This window comes from Physeter macrocephalus, chromosome 18 (assembly GCF_002837175.3).
Source record: "Physeter macrocephalus isolate SW-GA chromosome 18, ASM283717v5, whole genome shotgun sequence".
Taxonomy (NCBI): domain Eukaryota; kingdom Metazoa; phylum Chordata; class Mammalia; order Artiodactyla; family Physeteridae; genus Physeter; species Physeter macrocephalus.
In genome coordinates this window covers 87,763,070-87,771,046 of record NC_041231.1, presented here as the reverse complement: position 1 = coordinate 87,771,046, position 7,977 = coordinate 87,763,070, and positions in this window count along the sequence as shown.

The window sequence follows — 7,977 nt, the reverse complement described above, 5'->3', positions numbered from 1 at the left end:
CCTCTGTTGTGGCCTCTCCCGTTGCGGAGCACAGGCTCCGGACGCGCAGGCTCAGCGGCCATGGCTCACGGGCCCAGCCGCTCCGCGGCATGTGGGATCCTCCCAGAGCGGGGCGCGAACCCGGTTCCCCTGCATCGGCAGGCGGACGCGCAACCACTGCGCCACCAGGGAAGCCCTATAGATTGATTTTTTAAACTTCCCAGCAATGTGCCCTTGAAGACCAAAGATGTTTTGGCAGCAGAGTTTGAAACAATTGTAAGATACATAGGAACCACAGAAAAGGGTCTGATCCAAGGGCTGAAAGCCTTATCATCCCACTACTGTTTTATCAGGTATAGATCTAGGGACCTGGCAGCACCTTCACTGTCCTGAAGGGTGTTAGAATGTAGAGGAGTCTTCCTAGAGGTGGGAGACTTATGGGAAGGGAGGCTGAGATTGAGTTTGGCTGTGGCTAAGTGTCAGGGAAGGGTTTTTGCTCATCTCTGGATGGAATCAGGTTCTGTCTGCAGGTAAGGCGTCCTTGAGATCTAGACTTAGGCTGTCTGGGCCCCGTTGAGGGGAGGGGATTGGGTGAGAAAGAGGAAGGGCCTAGCTTGGAATGAGCAAACAAACAGGTTCATTCTCCACCTTACCCCAGCACTCTAGACCAACAGTGGTTATGAATTTTCCCAGGCATGTAATCACTCCATAAAGAAAATGTGCATGGGAAAGGGGAGGAAGGAGATGTGAGCTCTGTTGGATGACTGACTATTTCATTCCCAGATTTATTTGTTTTTGTTTTTTGTTTTTTTTGGCTGCGCTGGGTCTTAGTTGCAGCATGTGGGATCTGTCATTGCAGCGTGCAGGCTTCTCTCTGGTTGTGGCGTGCGGGTTTTTCTCTCTCTAGTTGTGGCTCGTGGGATCTGTAGTTTGCAGCATGCGCGTTCTCTCACTGAGGTGCCTGTGGGCTCAGCAGTTGTGGCATGCGGGCTTAGTGGCCCCGCGGCATGTGGGATCTTAGTTCCCCAAACAGGGATTGAACCCGCATCCCCCCTGCATTGGAAGATGGATTCTTTACCACTGGACCACCAGGGAAGTCCCCCCAGATTTATTTGAAATCAATCCACCTCATGTAGTCCAAGCTCTCAGTCCTGAACTTCCAAATAATATGGAAAATTTTTAATGACCCTTGACATTTTTACAAGAGTCTTTCTGTAATTCCTGGACTCCCTTCTTCTCCTGGTAAACTTACTTCTTCTTCAGAACATAGCTCAGAGGTTATCACCTCTGCAGAAGTATCCAAGTTCTGCCAAGATTTACTTGCTTCTTTGTTTTTCTTCCTCAGCCACAACACTTTTTCTTACCTTGTATAACATTTAGAATATAATTAATTTTTGAAAGATATTTTAACTTTCTGGAAACTTTTAAGGGAAATACATTTTTTTAAGTTGATATATCCATAGGGTCCAGCCTAGTGTCTGCCATAAAAAGCTGTTCAATAAATGCTCATTGTGTGAATAAATGAATACATTTTTAAATGACTGGATTTAATTGCCATTGTTAGTATGAATCACTTAAAATCATTCATAGGAGCCAGATTAAATTTACATTTCTTTAATATTGGTCAAAGAAGTAGTTATGCTTTCATAAAGGCAAAACCATAGGAACATAAGCCACCAAAAATGCAAGAGTGCCATCTATTGGTAAACATATAAACAGATAAGGCACTAAGAAGCCAGATAAAATATGTTTACTTTGAATAATGTGTTCCTTATGCAGCTTGTATAAAATGTGAAAGAAAGATGGAAGCAAAATTGACAGATGTTATATGATATTTTCCTGGAAAATATTTTATACTAGTAATATATGCAAAATGTAATGATATTTTTAAATGAAAAAGAAATCAGTAAAACAAGAAACATTATGCAAAATGATAAACTATTGAAAGTTTTTTCCACTTCTGTCCTTCCCCCCTAGATTAGGAATAAAATTAGGATGCCAACTATTTCAATTTATGTTCAGTGTTGTATGGGATATACTAGCCAGTGTAGTATGGGAAGAAAAATAAAGGTTAATGTTAAATGTTAATGGTCTAAATACTTCAATTAAAAGGCAAAGATTATTAGAATGGATTTTAAAAATGTAAGAACTGAACATATGTTAGCTAGAACAAAAACACCTGAAATATAAAAACACAGATAAGTTTAAAATAAATGTATAGAAAAACATGTACTATGCAAACAGTAATCATAAAAAGACTGGATTATCTATATTAAAAACAGATAAAGTAGAGTTGCAGACAGAGAACATTTTCAGAGATAAAGAGTGACATTTTATATTGGTAAAAGGGTCAGTTCACCAGGAAAGCATAATCATAAATGTGTATGAACTTAATGACAAAGTTTCAAAATACATGAAGTAAAAATGGAAAGAATTAAAGGGAAAAACAAGCAATTCTACAATCCCAGTTGGAGATTTTAATACCTTTCATACAGTAATGATTGAATAACTAGATAAAATATATGAAAAGTCATAGAAGATCTGAAAAACCCTATCCATCACCTTGAATGAGTTAATATTTATAGGATATTACACTGAATATTTGCATCCACATTCTTTTCAAGTACACATGGTTACATTCATAATGATAGACCATATACTGGGCCACTATACAAGTCAATAAATTTAGAAGGATTTAAATCCTATAGAGTATGTTATCTGACCTCAGGAGGGATAAGTTAGAAATCAATAAAAAATAAGATATCTAGGGGAAACCCCCCAATATTTGGAAATTAAACATACTTCTAAATAGTCTACCACTTTAAAAATCATAAGAAAAATTATAAAGTATTTTGAACTACAGAATAATGAAAATAAGGCATACAAAACTTTGTGAGAGGCAACTAAAACAGTGCCTAGAGGAAAGTTTATAGCTTAAACTGTTTACATTAGAAAACAAAGATAATAAAAAATCAAAGCTTAGATCCTGTGAAGGTGGTATATCTAAGAGAAGACACACACCTCCATCACCACCTATAAAACTGAGATCCCAGAGGGTGATAAAGGTGAACTAGAAGTAAACAGATCTCACTTCCTGGAAACTGCAAGAATTCTGGGAACTCTGGTGCTGAGCAGAGCAGGGAACAAAGAAAAGAAAAAGAGAGAGAGAGAGAGAGACACTCTAATAAGTTGTAACCACAAGCCAATTTTTATACATATTTGGGGTAAAATTTCACATCACTTGGGTTATCAAAAAAACAACAACAAAAGCAAAAAACCCTCAAGCCATGAACTGAGTTTACTTCTTGACTGGTAGTATGCTAGCTGCCAGGAAAAAGCAAACACAAATCACCTCTGGAGGAAAGCACTTTCATCCCAGTCCTCAAAACCACAAATAATTTTACCAGAACAATGAAGAAAATAATAGTAAAACAACCAAGCACACAGAATGGACTGGAGGGCGAGAAGCAAGAATAGATGAAGGGAGACTAGTTAGGAAGTTTCAATAAACCTGTGAAAAGTGACGGTGGATGATTTGTGTATTTCTGTTTAAGTGAGTTTCTTGTAGACAACATATAGAGGGGGCTTGATCTGTGTCTGTGTGTATGTGTGTGTGTGTGTGTGTGTGTGTGTGTGTGTGTATTCAATCTGACAACCTCTGCCTTTGAATTGGAGTATTTAGATCATTTACGTTAAATGTGATTATTGAGGGCTTCCCTGGTGGCACAGTGGTTGAGAATCCACCTGCCAATGCAGGGGACACGGGTTTGAGCCCTGGTCCGGAAAGATCCCACATGCCACGGGGCAACTAAGCCCGTGTGCCACAACTACTGATCCTGTGTTCTAGAGCCTGCAAGCCACAACTACTGAAGCCCGCGCGCCTAGAGCCCGTGCTCCACAAAAGAAGCCACTGCAGTGAGAAGCCTGCACACAGCAACCAGAGACAAGCCCACGCACAGCAACAAAGACCCAACGCAGCCAAAAATAAATAAATAAATTTATTTTAAAAAAATGTGATTATTGATATGTGTAGATTTAAGTCTGTCACCTTATTATTACTTTTCCATAATTATTATTATATCTATCCTAGAGGGCGTGAAGTGGTATCTTGTGGTTTTGTTTTGCATTTACATAATGACTAATGTTGTTGACTATCTTTGCAGGTGCTTATTGGGTACTTGTATGTCTTCTTTGGAATAATGTAAACTTAGATCCTTTGCCCATTTTTAAGTTGGGTTATTTATCTTTTGGTTATTGGGTTGTAGGAACTTTTTATATACAAGTTACAATTCTAGATACAAGTCCCTTGTCAGATATATAATTCACAAAAATTTTCTCCCATTCTGTGGACTGTTATCTCATTTTCTTAATGGAGTCCTATGAAGCTCAAAAGTCTTTAATTTTGATGCTCTTCAACTCACCTATTTTTTTCTTTTATTGCTTGTGTTTTTGGTGTCATCCAAAAAACCATTGCTAAGCTAAGATTACAAAGATTTACCCAAAGTTTTCTTCTCAGGGTTTTATGGAATTTTAGTGCTTACATTTAGATCTTGGTTTCATTTTGTGTTAATTTTTGTATGTGGTGTGAGGTAGGGCTCCAAATTCATTCTTTTGCATATGGATTATCCAGTTGTCCCACTACTGCTTGGTAATAAGATTATTCTTTGTACATTGAACTGTTTTGGCAGTCTTGTTAAAATTAATTGACCATAAATGTATGGGTTTATTTCTAGACTCTTTACTACATTTTATTGCTCTATAGGTTTATTCTTATGACAGTACCACATAGCCTTGATTATTGTAGTGTTATAGTAAGTTTTGAAATTGCAAACTGCGAGTCCTGAAACTCTGATCTTTTTAAAGATTGTTTTGGTTATTGTGGGCCTCTTGTATTTCCAGATGAATTTTAGGATAAGCTTGCCAATGTCTAAAAAAAAAGCCAGCTGGAATTTTGATAGGCATGCACTGAGTCTGTAGAACAACTGGGGAAGTACTGCTAATTAACAATATGAAGCCTTTTAATCCATGAACATGCAATGTCTATTTATTTAGGTCAATTTAATTTCTTTCAATGATGTTTTGCAAATTTCAGTGTACAATTTTGTTTTGCCTCTGTTAATTTTATTCCTAAGTCTTTTGTTACTTTTGATGCTATTATAAATGATTATTTCCTTAATTTTATTTTCAGATTGTTCATTGCTAGTATATAGACATACAATGAAATTTTATATATTGATCTTGTATCCTGCAACCTTGCTGAACTCATTTATTAGATCTATATTTTTTTGTATATGGATTCCTTAAGATTTTCTGTATACAAAATTATGTTATTGGCAAATAGAGTATTTGTCTTCTTCCTTTTAAATCTGGATGACTTTTATTTCCTTGAACCTTCAGTACAATGTTGAATAGAAATGGTAAGAACACACATCCTTTTCTTATTAGGTGTGCTATTACCAGCTCTTCCTAGGGCCAGCCAAGGAAAATGCTCCTCTTTAAGTCCCAGCTCACCTCAGAGCAGGCTTCAGTGAAACAGTCATCTATATCATGAGAGATATAGGTACAAATTATTTGCAAAGGATTCTAAGACTTCTTTGGAGAAGTCTTTGTTATGTTCATCATTCTGAATAGCTCAGATAAGTCTTCTCTCAGGCTTTTTTTTTAAAACATATAATCCTGTGTCCTCTCTTCTTACCTCTGGGTGTTGCTTCCTCTCTCCCCTTTGCTCATCTGAAAAGTTTGTCCTCAAGATCACTTTTGCAGTGTGCTCTTATCAAACCTCTGCTAAGCTCTCTTTCTCAGAAGGCTAGGTCTTCTCTTTCATTTTCATTTTCTTCCAGTTCAAATCATTAATATATCCTACAGGAGAGAGAAACAGCTCTCTAGAAAACCAGTAGCCATCATGGATTCTGGTATTTTCTGGCACTATTCACCATGTTAACTTGCCTACCACCTCCAACATGTACATACACACAGTCTGCTCACACTCCACAGACATACCCCATCGCACATACCACACAAACACAAACATGTATCACAGTCCACACCTAGCACACACTGCCACACACCCCACAACATACACTATACACACACACATACACACACGTACCAGACACCATATCACACAAATCACACTCATGCAAGTATGCATCACAGACTACATATAGCACGAACCATCACACATCTCACATATCACCCACGCCACACTACATACATTACACACATGTGTGCACACCTCCTATGATGTGTGTTTAGTGCAGCATAGAAAGTTACTCTCTTGTTTAACACATACCACTATGCCTGGAACCACTCTAGACACTCGAGATTCATCAATTAAAAACACAGACAGAACTCTCTACCGCTGTGGAATTTGCATTCTCATGCAGGAGGCAGACAATAAGCAAGATACATAAATAAAATATTCAGTAATAAGTGCCATGGGAACAAAAGAGAGCGCTGTTAGAAGGCTTGGGAGTGGGGGAGGGGTGCAACTGTAAACTAGGTAGTCAGAGTAAGCCTGACTGAGAAGAGACACCTGAAGGAGTTGAGGGAAGGCACCCTAGGGATATCTAAGGGATGACTGTTCCCCACAGAATGAACAGCCAGAGTCCAGGCCTTTTTAAGGAGATTCCAGTGATCCACTCCCCATTCTGGGTCTTCAGCTTCCTACAGCCCAGACTCACGGGGTCAAGCCCATCCTCACTTACTGGAGGGGATGCATCCCCCATGGGGAAGCTCCAATTGGTCTCTCCCTAGGCTCACCTTTGGAGAACAAATCTCTGAAGCCTCATCTGCATCCCTCTCCCCTTTAAGACCTGCAGCTCTCTGTGTGAACCAGTCTCTCCTTCATGCAACAAGAAACAGGTGCAAGATGGGGCAGCTGACACAAGACAGTCCCCATCATGAGGTTGATGCTTTTGTCTTGCTTTTGTTGCCTGTAGTGGCAGTCTTTTTTCTTTTGGGCATCCACTAGCTTCCTTTTCCTGATCCTTTGACAGGACAAATTTGGGGTGAGCTGTGCCTACGTCCAGAGTCACAGCCACAACAATGAAAGTCGTGGGAATCTGTAAGGAGTCATCATTGGATCAGGGATACAGGGGCTTGTTCTTTCTCTTCCGTCTGTGTGCTGGTTGCCTCAGGAGTAGATCTGTCCTGTACTGTGTGCAGGGCCTGCTACCACAGGACATGTCTGAGCACGATGATTCAGTCACCTGGTGGCAAATTGGCAGAAGGCTCTGTGGGCACCCAGGAGGATGCAGTGCTGAAGAGAGACTCGTTTGGGTGGGAAGAGAGGAAACTGCTTCACAATTTTGCCTCCAGCCTGAGCTGCTGGACCAGCAGGACTGTGGCTGCACCCAACTCCCCCCAGGCTCCATCTGTGGGTCCATTGCCCAGAGCACAGGCTTCCATGAGCTTTCAGGGTCAGCAGCTGACCTGCCAGGCCAGGGGCCCAGAGTTTGCCCCAGGCAGCTCTCAGAAGCCAAATTTAACTTCCCCTGCCTGTGTCCTCAGCCTTCCTTACTGGCTCCTTTGGGCCACTGCATATATTTATTTCCTAAGCAAACACTTATTGTGCACTTATCATAAATAACTCTTACACCTAAGGCTATAAATGTGGCAGGGTCTTATTTATTTATTGCCCATTAAATAATAACTCTAAATTGGGTAGGGACAGTATTTTTGCTCTTACTTTGAACTAGAGAAGCTGGAGCTGAGGTGCCAAGTACTCAACCCCAGACCCCACAGTCTTTCGTGCACATTGCAGGTGATGGGCCCCAGGCCTCACATGGCCCCCAGCTGAGGCCACTCATTGCTGGGCCATTAGCAGCTCCCATTTGCTGTCCTTGGTGCCTGACTCTTACTATTGATAAGTATTTGAATCTTGCGGAGGGATACCGAGGAGGAAAATGAGACACAGTATCAGGACAGAAAAGAATAGGAGAATGGCTTGAGCAAATTCTCTGATACCAATGAGCCCTATTATTGTACCGCCCCTTG